Genomic DNA, 14,450 nt, shown 5'->3' on the forward strand with positions numbered 1-14,450 from the left:
AATGAATTAGAAACAAATTCTTTCAACTATTAATTCAACACAGATAAGACATATCTCAAGGTGTTCCAAAGGCAGAAATATGCCCTTCATAAAGAAATCAATTACTTCAGATTTTGGGACAAATTAGCTATCACTAGACATATTCATGGAATTAGCAATTACTAGACATATTCATGTTTAACAGTGCAAATTTCTTAAAAAATTAGCAATCACTACACATATTCATGTTTAATAGAGCAATTTTCTTAATAAGTATTAGGGTTTGTAATTGGCAGTATTCCTTTTGTGCAAACTATTATGATTGTGAGCTAGGGTTCTATCTATCCACCCATAAGAACAAATTCTCAATACCAACAATCCACACACTCTTAACCATCCATAAGAAATATGGAGATGAAGAACCCATAAGCTCCATTCCAATTTTCATCAATCATTAATGAGCAGCCCTGACATTTCGGCCTTCTTGTCAACAAGGGAAGCCAACCCCTCAGCCAACGTTTTCCTTGAATAGCATCCATTTGGATTTATAAAAGTGAATATTTGTTATAAATCCATGTATTTGGTAGTAAATGTTAGTACTTGGTTGTCTGAAGTTTCTAGGTTGATTATTTTATTAGTTATATTATAAATTTTTTTAATGTAAATATTGAACAAAAAAATGGTAGTATGTGCACAAAGATGGAATACAAGTGTTAAACAATCACTTTAAAGCATATTCTTTTATATTGCAAGGATTGAGTGTATCACTCTCTTTAAATTGTAAGGATTGGGTATATCACCCTTTTTAAATTTAGTGTGCTAGAGTAAACTTTTTAACAAGACTGGTGATGTTGGTGCGATACAATCTTTGGTAACATGGTGGCGGGGGAATAAACTTCGTGACCTTTTGCTTTACCATAAGAAGCTCTTATCAATTGAGCTAGGTCCTGTGCCCATTTTTGAGTGCACTTAATTGTTGTCCATTTTAAATCATTTTCCTTTGTTTATTAGGTATTTCTTACACTTAGTTTACCTTGGGTGGGTAGGCACACTTCAAATAATTATAGTGAAACAAATTATGAGAGTACACAACTTTGGTTTAATTAACCCAAAAATGAATTAGAAACAAATTCTTTCAACTAGTAATTCATCATTTTAGCTTAGGTGGGTAGGCACATTTCAAAAAATTATGGTGAAACAAATTATGAATTCATGCAACTTCAGTTTAATTAACCCAAAAATGAATTGGAAACAAATTCTTTCGACTAGTAATTCAACATAGATATTAGACATATCTCAAGGTGTTCCAATGTAGAAAAATGCCCTTCATTAAGAAATCAATCACTTCAAATTTTGGGACAAATTAGCAATCACTAGACATATTTACCTTTAATAGTGCAAATTTCTTAATAAATCAGCAATCACTACACATATTCATGTTTAATAGTGCAAATTTGTTAATTAGTATCAGGGTTTGTAATTGGTAGTATTCCTTTTGTGTAAACTATATTGATTGTGAGCTAAGGTTCTATCTATCCACCCACATGAACAAATTCTCAATACCAACAATCCACACAGTCAAGTAACCATCCATAAGAAATATGGATATGAAGAACCCATAAGCTCCATTCCAATTTTCATCAATCATTAATATGAACAACCTCGACATTTTGACCTTCTTGCCAACAAGAGAAGCCAACCCCTCATCCAACTTTTTCCTCAAATGACATCCATTTGGATTTCTAAAAGTGAATATTTGTTATAAATCCATGCATTTGGTAGTAAACGTCAAAATACTTGGTTGTCTGAGTTTCTAGGTTCATTATTTTATTAGTTATATTATAAAATTTTAAAGTAAATATTGAACAAAAAAAAGGTAGTATGTGCCCAAAGATGGAACATAAGTGATAAACAATCACTTTAAAGCATATTCTTTTATATTGCAAGGATCGGGTGTACCACTCTTTAAATTGCAAGGATTTGGTATATCATCCTTTTTAAATTGTAGTGTGCTAGGGTAAACTTTTTAACGAGACTAGTGTTGTTGGTGCGATACAATCTTTGGTAACATGGTGTGGGGGGAATAAACTTCGTGACCTTGTGCTTTACCATAAGGAGCTCTCATCAATTGAGCTAGGTCATGTGCCTATTTTCAAGTGTAATTAATTGTTGTCCAATTTTGATTCATTTTCCATTTTTTATTAGGTATTTCTTACACTTAGTTTAGCTTAGGTGGCTAGGCACACTTCAAATAATTATAGTGAAACAAATTATGAGAGCATGCAACTTCGGTTTAATTAACCCAAAAATGAATTAGAAACAAATTCTTTCAACTAGTAATTCAACAGAAATATTAGACATATCTCAAGGTGTTCCAAAGGCAAAAAAATGCCCTTCATTAAGAAATCAATCACTTCATATTTTGGGATAAATTAGCAATCACTAGACATATTCACCGGACAAATTAGCAATCACTAGACATATTCATGTTTAATAGTGCATATTTCTTAATAAACTAGCAATCACTACACATATTCACGTTTAATAGTGTAAATTTCTTAATAAGTATTAGGGTTTGTAATTGGTAGTATTCCTTTTGTGCAAACTATTATGATTGTGAGCTAAGGTTCTATCTATCCACCCAAAAGAACAAACTCTCAATACCAACAATCCACACACTCTTCAGTAACCATCCATACAAAATATGGATATGAAGAACCCATAAGCTCCATTCCAATTTTCATCAATCATTAATATGAACAGCCATGACATTTCAACCTTCTTGCCAAAAAGAGAAGCCAACCCCTCATCCAACTTTTTGCTCGAATAGCATCCATTTGGATTTATAAAAGTGAACATTTGTTATAAATCCATGTATTTGGTAGTAAACGTCAATACTTGGTTGTCCGAGTTTCTAGGTTGATTATATTACTAGTCCTATTATAATTTTTTAATGTAAATATTAAACAAAAAAATGATAATATGTGCACAAAGATGAAAAGTGGTAAACAATCACTTTAAAGCATATTCTTTTATATTGCAAGGATCGGGTGCATCACTCTCTTTAAATTGCAAGGATTGTAGTGTGCTAGGATAAGCTGATTAATGAGACTGGTGATGTTGGTGCGATATAATCTTTGGTAACATGGTGCAGGGGGAATAAAATTCATGACTTTGTGCTTTACCATAAGAAGCTCTCATTAATCGAGCTAGGTCTTGTCCATTTTTGAGTGTAATTAATTGTTGTCAAATTTTTATTCATTTTCCTTTGTTTATTAGGGATTTCTTACACAATTTAGCTCAGGTGGTAGGCACATTTCAAATAATTATATTGAGTGATAGTTTTTAGTATTTTCTATAAATGTACTCATATAGGTTATTTTTTATAGTTCATTTCTTTAATGGGAAATAATATTATTTAGCCTCTTATTAGGTTTAGACTAGTGTTGTGGCTATTAAGGTAGGATCACTGCAAATGTAATAACATTGTTTGTGATTTCTGTGTGTTCCAAATGCAACAATCTCCCTTGTATTTATATTGTGGATGAGACAAGGAGATACATGTCCCCTCACATGACATGTTTTTTAATTAACACATTGTTTAATTATTTATGATTAGTAATTGTTAGACAATTGCTAATTAACCAAAATGATTAACTAGTAATCATAACAATGCACCTCATGGTTAAATTAATTTGACTGAAGCTACAACCTTAAGACTCCCTCTTAGCTAGGGAGGATTGTTATAAAATCAACACACCTTGCCCTCAAGCAATATAGAGAGATATCATCTCAATATGATACTCTCAGAAACGACATATTTAAGGATATCAACATATACCCACCAAATGAGATGTTATATTTCGATATCATCGGAACTATGATTCAACAAGGAATATCAACCATATGATATTCAACATAATTATATTTTCATGTTATGTTCATGAATATCTTTGATCAGGAGATATTCATCATAATGATACCATCTCATGATATCAAGAGTAATGGCCTCAAAATATTAAACTCGCATGATATTCACCAAGTACTTTGAGTAATGCCTTCGAATATCAAGTCACATGATATTCACCAAATAATCAAAATATTCGTTAGGAATGTGCACACCTATCACTCTATGGTACTTACCATAGGAAAATTATAATCATGGTTTGTTTACGAATGTTACTCCACCATGACACACACACACACACACACACACACACACACACACACACACACACACACACACACACACACACACACACACACAATACAACACAAATATCTATCTCTTAGTTGATATTGATTTACAAGATATAATCTATCATGATCTTCTTAGACATCAACCATATGATAGAAGGTTATACAATTGTAAGATCGTCACCTTACTGTAGTAACCACAAACAAACATCAATGAAAAATCAAAACCTTCCACAATGTTTCCACAAAGTCATGTAGTAACTCACATGACATCCATCATGAACATTTCTAAAGGCTGGAACAAAGGTTTCTCTCTCACAGAGGTCACATTAAAGTACATCTAAGGTAATCACTAATGATGAGGCTTCCTCTCACTAAAGGCTCCGATCTAGAACTCCAAGCTTGTCTTCAATAATGTACAAACTTCACTTTGGTAGAAAGCTTGAAGAAAAGATTAGTTGTTAGATCTTTAGTGATAATGTACTCTAAATGGAATACTATCCATGTATCCATGGTTTAGGCATTCACATAAAAACCTTTTAGTTTGCACATATGGAACTTTATCTCATGAATCGTAGTCCTCTAACTACCACCCTTCTTGATGATTGGAGAATCCACCTTGACATGGTCTGCTCCCTTAAAATCAATACGTCCAAGATCCTCAAAATTTAATTGAAGCATGTCCTCTATCTTCTCTCCTTGTCAAGGAAGTATACCTTTATGCATAGTAACATGAGTGAATGTACTAAACTGTGAATTTATCCTTAGACTTGGCTATGCCAGACATTCATGCTAATATGGATCCCATTTGAAGCTCCAAGTACATCAACCTCTTAACTTCCAAGTTTACTTCTGACATATGTACCAGGTATCCCCTTGTTACAGAAGGATACTGATAGTTCCAATTATAGAAGACATCTTGTTCAGATAGCCTTATTTTATCTATCATGAACATTAGATGACTAATGAATCCTAGATCAAAACTTCTTTGGAGCTATAGTCGTATGATCCTAAATGCTGTAACGAGTCCTATAAAATATTTAGTAGCATGCCTAATGTACCATTCTTCTCAAGAACATCCCCAAAGACAAAGCAACATATCAAGGCAAATAGCTCTTATAGTAGATATAGAAATACGAGAGAGAGAGAGAGAGAGAGAGAGAGAGAGAGAGAGAGAGAGAGAGAGTACAATGAGTAGATAAATGTAATACTTATGGATAGTAAATACTTATTTGCACATCAATATCCTTGATACAAGTTGCTCCAATGAAGTTCCATATGCATTAAATTAGAAAATACCTCCATATAAGCATTTGCCAAAGAATAGGAATGGAACATTGGTTATTCTTCCCCCCTACAATATAAATTTCCCACTCGTATATTGTTGAACAATTTTGCATCACATCAAATATAGAAAAAATCTTGTTTTTGTTTAACAGATCTCCAAACCTTAGCCCATTTGACAACCAATTGAGGTAGGATCTTTGACAATTGATTGAGGCAAATCCTCTAATTTCTCCATCTTTATATGTATGATACTCGACAATTCACAAGAAAACTCACAACACACTACTGAGCACACAAGGATATACAAGACCACAATTATAATACTTTTATCTCAACCACTATGTGGATGTTCATCCTTAGCATTGCTCAAAGGGGAATCTATGTTTGATCTACAAACACATCTTCCCTTAATGTAGAGGGTGAGGGTGATTGACCTTGCAAAATCTATTCGTGCTCCATTTTTGTTCCTCTTCTCTTCTAAAATCCACCATCTTCATATTCAAGTGTACTGGTGACAATAAATTCTGCATCATGGTGATTTGATAAGAAGAAATTGTAACGCCCCGCTCGAGAACCCAAGAGAAATAAACCTAACATGTTACAATGTTTACTAAACTATTTTTTTTTTTGAAGTTTAAACAACATCAAGATAACATTAATGCAGAAGCAATATGAACATACACATCAAACACACATATGCAAATATAGATACAGTTTCAATTCCTCAAGAGTTCCTTCACGTTGAGTCACATTTAATAATTTTAAATTAATTAGTTTAAGTTCCAAGTACAATGTCTCAAGATCATAAAAGAATAACAGATACATAATCGCATAAGTATAAACAATACAATGAAAGTACATCCAATTAATAACATCCACTGCACATGTCGTAGGGTATGTGAGAATAGATACAATACATCAGAATACATGATAACATATATACATCATCTGAAAAGAAGTCTCCAAAATAAGAAATAAGAATGATAAAGGTACATCTTCTACAACGAACATCCAATAGCTAGCAATGTGAAGGGGAACCCAAATGGTAAGAAGGCACTACCTCCCGACCGCGTGGTTACCTAGTCAGGCTTCCACTCCCACCGTGCAGGGAAGATAATGAACGATCCACATACGGCTAATCAAACATAAAACATTCCTAGGCAAGGTACCCCTAATAGCCAAAACTACCTCAAAGGTAACACATACTACTCAAGAAGATAAAATAATCCAAAGAAAGAACACTCAATCCAATATCGACACCACATAACCAAACATCATACACAGACCAAGTATAAACCAAATACCAAGATCATAAGATAAAGTCAACGAAAGATAATCACCTCAAGTCAAAAGCCACATGTCAAAAGTACAACATAATGAAACACCAATCATCATCAATGAAAGTAAGTAACCACAATAAACACATCCAACAATAGATACACCACCAGAGGTACACAAAATCTATAGAGGAGACTCAGGCTACATACTAGGGAGTGTCATCACATGGCTGCTTGAGTTACCCTGGACTGATCTCTTAATAGACCCCGGACCCTCAAGCGTTGAGTTACCCAGGACTGGTTACTCTGAACCCCGGACCCTCAACATCACACATATGGAAAACTAGAAAGCCCTCTCAAGAAGATGAGGCACTCATCTCATTCCCACCCTTAGTCTATACAAGCACTCAAGGCATGGGTAGATCAAAAATCTCTAACTTATCTTTTTTTTAGTGTGTTTTCCCCCCATAAGTTTTACTTACTAGATTATCACTTATTACATAACTTGCATTAGGTTACCCTGGCACTGACCACTTTGGGTCTCGGACCCCTATGCAAGCCACTCCCAAGTCACATACCTAGACAACCTCTCCTAAGTACATAAAAACACAGTTGTGTCCCCTACCACAACACCCATAAAGATCAAATTCGGTTCCTTAACAGGCAACCTGATAACAAGATGGTTCTCCCAACCCAAGTAGACATAATTGTACCACCAAGCAAATCTCATAAACATAATTTCAATTTAAATCACAAGATATATCATGACATCCAGTCACATAAAATAGCATCATAGAAATTTCACAAAACCTCTGGTGTACATCCTAGACTAGTCAACATCTAAACAACTTGAGAATCCACAAGTATAAGCCATACAAGAAAAACAACACAGTTTCATAGTTTGAGTTTTGGTTTGAGAATACATAATTTGATTACAAGTAAAGTTTCACTTTACGTTTTAATGTACGTTTTAAGTATAGAAGATTCTCGATTTATTCTACAAGTCAACTCATTAATTAATTTGGATAAACTATAAAATTACCCCCATTATATAATATCAATTAATTATTAAAATAATAATGATTGTTCTTCCAATAAAATTAATTATTTCCATTTCATTAAAGCCAATATCATTAATATTAAAATAATTATGAATTCCACTAAGTATTCTCTTATATTAATTAGTTTTAATTAAATTTCATTTAATTAAACTAATTAATAATATAAAATTAAAATAATCTTACTCATTTATAAAAATAATAAATGTTAATAAATTCATAATAACATTCATTAGACCAAATTACTAAATAATCCTATAATTTACATTATAAAACTTGTTAATAAAATATTATTAAATATTAATAAAATTAACATATTAAAATTCATTAATAAATAATAACAAAGTTTATGTAAAAATTATTATTAAATATTAATAAATATTAATAACTTTAATAAAAACAAAATAAAATAAAATAAAAAGCCTACGTGTTTTAAGGCCCACCGGCCTGCGCTGCTCTACGACCGTAGGGTACCCTGCTGCGCGCAGCAGCGGTACTGGTTGCTGCGACCTTTAATGCCGGCAGCAGGTACGGGGGGGGGAACAAACCCCCAAAAAATTTAATTTAATTAATTTTTTTTTATGTTTTATTTTTATTTTAATATAAACGAAACATATTTATAATATATATATTTTTTAATTTATTTTTTTAATTTTATAATTATGTTTCATAAATTTTAATTTATATAAAGTTTAATAAAATTATATATATATATATATATATATATATATATATATTTTAATAACATGTACATTAATACTCTGATAGGAAAACCAAATTTAACCATTCAATATCCTAATTCAAAATTTTCTTTTCATTTCAAATTTTTTCCCAAATTAATTTTCGTTCTTAAAATTTATTGAAAGAGGACGTTTATCTTTTAAATCTCAAGTTTGATTTCAATGTCCAAAAGATTCACGTATTTAATTAATTTCTTATTTAAATACAATTCTCTAAAATAAACCCAATGAAGTATCCATCTAAGTCATGTAGAGATATTTCTCAATCAAGAACAATATTGCATACAGAAAAACAACACATGCAAAAGACACGGAGCAAACAGAAATTTGAAGAGCAAAACTACTATACAATTAAACCACGAGATCCTACCTGGATCTGATGCTAAACAGTGGAAGCTAGATAAAGATTCCTAATGCAAGTGAAACCCCTCAAGCTACGAAAAACTTCCCTTCGTTTCCAAACCCTCTGATTTTCTCTTCAAACCTGTGTGTGTCCTCAAATTTGTGTATGAAAAACTCCCCCAAAAATGACCCCAAAAAACGTTCTAATATAGAATTTAATTACCTTTAGGGTTTCTGTCTCCACAACTCTAAAATAATAATAATTTTATTTAATTAATTCATTCATGCACAATTAATTTTCTTTTTAAAATAAAATGTTCTTTTATTATTCCTTCATGCACTTTAAGTGAATTATTAAATTACTTTATTTAACTTTCCACTTTACTTTACTTTAAATTAATTTAATAACCTTTTAAAATCTCATGCACACTTTCTTAGAATATCTTTATTAAGTTCACATATTTTTTTATCTTTTAAATTAATCTCTTATATTTAAAACTCATTCATGCGAACTTAAATCTTTTCCATAAATTAATATCTTTTTCCTTTTTAATATATTTTTGAATGTTTAAATTGATAAATATTTATTAACTTAAATAACAATAATATTTAGCATTTATTTAAAAATGAACTATAAATATATTATTATTAAATAAAATAAATATTATCAAGTTCTAAATTTAATCTTATAGCTTTTATCTTCCAATTCAATTCTTTATATTTAATTAATTTCTCAATTAATTAAATATAATTAAATATTCAAAAAGTCATAATAATTCTTCATTAAATTAAATTATTAATTTAATCTATTAATTAGACTTAATTAATAGAAATTCATCAAAGACTCACAAAACAACATACACACAAAGGACTCACGGATTTAAAAAGGGTAGACAGTCTGTTACGAGTCCTCTTTGCAGGACAAGTATTATAGGCTTATGGCTAGGATTGGACCTGATCATTATCTTCCCATTCTCACCATTTGAGTATTTGTAATAGGGCACGCTCATCCTGGCAATTCAGGGAAGTCGATGCCTGGTACCTGCATCCTGCATAAAAGACGAGCATGTACATGTATATAATATATCTAAACTAAATAGACAATGGAGGGGAGTGGTTCATCGTGTAGATCCCGACTAGCAGGTGACTACGACTCCCTCCCCTAACCACATCAAACACGTCAGACATAAAGATAAAATAAACACGCACACCGTACACATGCAAGTATGGGGTAAGTATAAAAATCACAAATCTAAGATCAAATGCGTACATATAATAATGCATCTCTATCAATACAACATAATCATCATTAAAGACATCATGTTAACATTTTTATGAAAGAAACCACATTTACTAACTAGGATCATTAAAACAACACATAAATGAAATCAACTAAGCAATAATAACTGATACATTTGTAATCAAAGTCATGAAATAATATCATAATATTACAATTCTAGTATCTCTAAAGCTAATCGAAGCATAAAGTCAACCTAAAAGAATTTGATAATGATAACAGAAATGCGATCTAGGGGCAGGCACTACATCCACCCCCCCTAGAATTAGGCTTACTCCTGGAAGCCCAGTACAAGAAACATGAATCAACACAAAACTAAGGTCCACGATCGGGGCAATTGGTCGCTCTATGACCATATTGTCCACAAAAGTAGCAATCTCCACTTAAGCCTCTCTGAGCTCCAGGTGCACGCGACTGATCACAACTACCAACACTAGCATCCTCACTGAGAGCTCGAGGAACTTGATCCAACCTATTGCGCGTACTACGCTTCCAGTTGCGATAGTTCCCTGACTGTGAACCACCACTGTTACCATGGAAGAACTTTCTTCCCGGCTTCTCCTGATTACCTTTAGAGAAGTTAGGAGAATTTCTAGAACTTTCAGCCCCTTGAGACCGGTTATCCCTCAATGCTCCTGAATAAAGTGCCCCTCTAGCCTGAACACCTGGTAGGCCACCTTGGCCTGAAGTCACACTCACCTCAACCAAAGTAGCTCGCAATATTGCATCCTTAAGGGTTTTAGGTTGGAAAACCTTAACACCCCCAATGATGTTAGCATTAAGTCCTCTAATGAAATGTTGGACCATCAATGGTGAACTATCACTAACTCCAGCATAAGACATAAGCTCGAAGAACTTACGCTCATGCTCCACCACAGTCTTAGTACCCTGTCTCAAATCATGAAACTCATCTGCCCTCTGAAGTTGCCATTGCTCTGATAGAAATCGCTCATGGAAGTGTTCAAGGAACAACTCCCATGTGACAGTCTGCATATTTATCCCAAGTTTCTTCTCCTCCATATTCCATCAAATCGCTACAAAGAGCTCTAAGTGGGTGATGGCATATCTTGCTTTGACATTGGATTCAAAGTCTTGCATGAAAAAACATCTATCTAGTGCAATCAACCAATTCTCAGCATCATATCCAGTACCTTCTCCATTGAAAGGTTTGATCTTGACCCGTAATAGGTCCTTCATCTGGATGGACTGGCTAGACTGCCTCATGCTCTCTAGGCTCCTCCCTCTAGGACTCATGGACCTATCTCTATCTCCATGCTCTGAATGATGATCTCTATCCTATAACGGTAGGTGTGCTAGGATCTCCTTGACCAAGTCTCTAGTGACCGGTCCTTCTGTCTCAACATCTTGCTTAACACTATCATCCTCTCTAGCCTCTCCATGAATAGGGTCTCCTGAATGGATCAAGGAAGGAATACGGTGACTAACTCTCCCATGACTTCTACCACGTCCTGAGCTATGACCCCTAGCAATGGATCTAGAACCAGAAGTCATCTCTCCTACAACACTCAAACACAACAACGACATCTAAGAATCCATCATAACCATAGGGTCATAACATACTGACATAAAGCAATAATCTAGAAAGTCTTATAAGTTTTCTAGTTCCATGTTCAAAATTTGTATCGTTTCAAAGTTTGTTGTTCAACAATTTGGTTTCAAGTTTGATGTCAATATAAGTTTATCGTTTAAATAAGTTGCAAGTTTACTAATTGCTCAAGTGATGACGCACATAATGCCTAGAGTTCCCAATGTTGCAACTCAGGCTCTGATACCAGATGTAACGCCCCGCTTGGGAACCCAAGAGAAATAAACCTAACATGTTACAATGTTTCCTGAACTATTTTTTTTTTTGAAGTTTAAACAACATCAAGATAACATTAATGCGGAAGCAATATGAACATACACATCAAACACACATATGCAAATATAGATACAGTTTCAATTCCTCAAGAGTTCCTTCACGTTGAGTCACATTTAATAATTTTAAATTAATTAGTTTAAGTTCCAAGTACAATGTCTCAAGATCATAAAAGAATAACATATACATAATCGCATAAGTATAAACAATACAATGAAAGTACATCCAATTAATAACATCCACTGCACATGTCGTAGGGTATGTGAGAATAGATACAATACATCAGAATACATGATAACATATATACATCATCTGAAAAGAAGTCTCCAAAATAAGAAATAAGAATGATAAAGGTACATCTTCTACAACGAACATCCAATAGCTAGCAATGTGAAGGGGAACCCAAATGGTAAGAAGGCACTACCTCCCGACCGCGTGGTTACCTAGTCAGGCTTTCACTCCCACCGTGCAGGGAAGATAATGAACGATCCACATACGGCTAATCAAACATAAAACATTCCTAGGCAAGGTACCCCTAATAGCCAAAACTACCTCAAAGGTAACACATACTACTCAAGAAGATAAAATATTCCAAAGAAAGAACACTCAATCCAATACCGACACCACATAACCAAACATCATACACAAACCAAGTATAAACCAAATACCAAGATCATAAGATAAAGTCAACGAAAGATAATCACCTCAAGTCAAAAGCCACATGTCAAAAGTACAACATAATGAAACACCAATCATCATCAATGAAAGTAAGTAACCACAATAAACACATCCAACAATAGATACACCACCAGAGGTACACAAAATCTATAGAGGAGACTCAGGCTACATACTAGGGAGTGTCATCACATGGCTGCTTGAGTTACCCTGGACTGGACTGATCTCTTAATAGACCCCAGACCCTCAAGCGTTGAGTTACCTAGGACTGGTTACTCTGAACCCCGGACCCTCAACATCACACATATGGAAAACTAGAAAGCCCTCTCAAGAAGACGAGGCACTCATCTCATTCCCACCCTTAGTCTATACAAGCACTCAAGGCATGGGTAGATCAAAAATCTCTAACTTATCTTTTTTTTAGTGTGTTTTCCCCCCATAAGTTTTACTTGCTAGATTATCACTTATTACATAACTTGCATTAGGTTACCCTGGCAGTGACCACTTTGGGTCCCGGACCCCTATGCAAGCCACTCCCAAGTCACGTACCTAGACAACCTCTCCTAAGTACATAAAAACACAGTTGTGTCCCCTACCACAACACCCATAAAGATCAAATTCGGTTCCTTAACAGGCAACCTGATAACAAGATGGTTCTCCCAACCCAAGTAGACATAATTGTACCACCAAGCAAATCTCATAAACATAATTTCAATTTAAATCACAAGATATATCATGACATCCAGTCACATAAAATAGTATCAAAGAAATTTCACAAAACCTCTGGTGTACATCCTAGACTAGTCAACATCTAAACAACTCGAGAATCCACAAGTATAAGCCATACAAGAAAAACAACACAGTTTCATAGTTTGAGTTTTGGTTTGAGAATACATAATTTGATTACAAGTAAAGTTTCACTTTACGTTTTAAGTATAGAAGATTCTCGATTTATTCTACAAGTCAACTCATTAATTAATTTGGATAAACTATAAAATTACCCCCATTATATAATATCAATTAATTATTAAAATAATAATGATTGTTCTTCCAATAAAATTAATTATTTCCATTTCATTAAAGCCAATATCATTAATATTAAAATAATTATGAATTCCACTAAGTATTCTCTTATATTAATTAATTTTAATTAAATTTCATTTAATTAAACTAATTAATAATATAAAATTAAAATAATCTTACTCATTTATAAAAATAATAAATGTTAATAAATTCATAATAACATTCATTAGACCAAATTACTAAATAATCCTATAATTTACATTATAAAACTTGTTAATAAAATATTATTAAATATTAATAAAATTAACATATTAAAATTCATTAATAAATAATAACAAAGTTTATGTAAAAATTATTATTAAATATTAATAACTTTAATAAAAACAAAATAAAATAAAATAAAAAGCCTACGTGTTTTAAGGCCCGCCGGCCTGCGCTGCTCTACGGTCGCAGGGTACCTTGCTGCGCGCAGCAGCGGTACCAGCTGCCGCGACCTTTAATGCCGACAGCAGGTACGGGGGGGGGGGAACAAACCCCCAAAAAATTTAATTAAATTAATTTTTTTTATGTTTTATTTTTATTTTAATATAAACGAAACATATTTATAATATATCCTAATTTAACCATTCAATATCCTAATTCAAAATTTTAATTTGAGTATTTGTAATAGGGCACACTCATCCTGGCAATTTAGGG

Source organism: Cupressus sempervirens, chromosome 4 (genome assembly GCF_028749045.1).
Source record: "Cupressus sempervirens isolate cs-2001-9-10 chromosome 4, ASM2874904v1, whole genome shotgun sequence".
Classification (NCBI taxonomy): Eukaryota; Viridiplantae; Streptophyta; class Pinopsida; order Cupressales; family Cupressaceae; genus Cupressus; species Cupressus sempervirens.